Source organism: Gracilinanus agilis, chromosome 1 (assembly GCF_016433145.1).
Source record: "Gracilinanus agilis isolate LMUSP501 chromosome 1, AgileGrace, whole genome shotgun sequence".
Classification (NCBI taxonomy): domain Eukaryota; kingdom Metazoa; phylum Chordata; class Mammalia; order Didelphimorphia; family Didelphidae; genus Gracilinanus; species Gracilinanus agilis.
The window spans coordinates 575053930-575055904 of record NC_058130.1 but is presented as its reverse complement, the minus strand read 5'-3'; the positions used below and the strand labels follow the sequence as shown (position 1 = coordinate 575055904).

Sequence of the window (1975 nt, the reverse complement as noted above, 5' to 3'; positions counted from 1 at the left end):
TAAATTGGAAATCCCAAAATAAAAGAAATTAATGAAATTCAAAGTAAAAGAGCTATTGAACTAATAAATATGAACAAGAACTGGTACTTTGAAAAAAAAAATAAAGTAATGGTAAAACTGGCCTGTGTGTGGGGAGGGGAAGGGTACAGGAAGAGACGTAGTCCAATCTCGTTTCCTTGGCGTTTCCCGGCAGCCCCTAGCTGTGGTGGGTCTTGTACACAACCATCATGGCGGCGGCCCGAGCCACGGATGAAGACAGGGACTCAAGCATGGAAACAGATGTCCAGAAGCTGCAGCTCAACTGTGTGAACACCAAGACTGAGACCACCTCCCTCACGTCCTCATCATCCTCGGCCCCAGCCGCCAAGGGCAGCCTACAGGCGGACCAGCTGCTGGAGAACATAGCCACTGCCCAGGCCTCGGCCAGCAATGGCGACAATGCCGAACTGGAGAAGGAGCTGGTGGATCTGAAGATCATCTGGAACAAAAACAAATACGACCTGCGGATGCCTCTGGACAGCACGGGGGCCGAGCTGAAGCGCAGGATCCACTCCATTACAGGACTACCACCTGCCATGCAGAAAGTTATGTTTAAGAGACTTCTACCTGAAGAGAAAACATTACGGGAAATCAAAGTGACCAGTGGTGCCAAGATTATGGTGGTTGGATCTACAATAAATGATGTTTTACACGCAAGGACGCAGCACAGCAAGAAGCGAAAGCTGAAGAGAGTAAAAAGGAACCACTTTGTAGGAAAAAGCAAAACAGAAAAGTGTTAGATAAAGGGGAAATCTGAACCCAGGAACAACTGCCAACAGTACCTTTATCAGGAATGTACAAGACAGGAAGAAAAGTGAGACTCACCATTAAATTAGAACAAAACCAATTGTGGATTGGCTCTAAAGAGCGAGCTGAAAATTTACCCATGTGCTCCATTAAAAATGTGGTCAGTGAACCTATTGAAGGACATGAAGATTACCATTTGTTGGAATAAACTGGATGTCTTTCTGTTGATAATCAAACTCTCCCAGCAATTGAGTGAGTATAATTCAAGTCATCAAGGGAGACAAATGAGGCAAGTCATTTTTTGCCAGCTTTGACTAAGCATGTAAATAAAGACTAAAGTCTTTATTTCCAAGTGTGACATTGCATCATTTTGCCTTGACTAGCTTTTAATGATCTTCTGAAGTTGGCTAGCCCTGTCCTAGTGACTGCAAGAATGAAATGGAGAAGGAAGGTGGTTGAGTCAATTTTTGAAACTTTTTCCTGAAAAGATGGACTTTTGACCTGTGATTTCATTCTTTCCACAAGTATTTGAGCATCTCCTGTGTGCATAACCCTGTGGTGGACAAAAAATTAAAACCATAGACCGCCAAAATGTGTGTAATGTTTTATGTATGTGAAACACTTACAAGGTAACATATAATTCAAACATTTTTTGAAGTTTGGTATATACCAAATGATTATTGGGGGAGAAGAGGACAGTACAGAATTCAAGTGACAGTCCCTCCTTCCCTTATAGTTTGTGATGCTGACCTGCTTACAAGAGAACTAGAAATGCAAAAATAAGAGACCATTGTGGGATTAGTCAGAAAAATTTTCCTTTATCAGGTCAGTCAGATCCGTCAGCATGACCCCTTCCAGCAAATGAGCAGCACTTTATTACCAAAAGTGGTCTCCAAATACAACTAACAGGGAAAGGGATGGGAGATGGATATTGGACAAGGACTTACACAAGGGATGGGATCCCTTTAGTTTGTACAGACATAAAGGTGGTAGGACAGGATCAGGATCTATAATATTACAAAGGGACTAGAGAAGAAGAACAAAGATACCGGAATCCTAAACATCAAAATGAAGCGCCAGCCTAGGGATTGAGGAAGGTAAGTGGAGAACAATAAATTCTTTAACTCAATTCCCAAAGGCATGGATCAAATGAAAAATTTCAGGAGGTTCAAAAAGGTTTGATTATCAT

General features: G+C 42.1%; 1 pseudogene; it reads left to right on the top strand.

Annotated features, from left to right (window-relative positions):
- The first annotated feature begins 227 nt into the window (after nucleotides 1–227).
- LOC123254331 lies at nucleotides 228–994 on the top strand (annotated as a pseudogene).
- Nucleotides 995–1975: the final 981 nt, after the last annotated feature.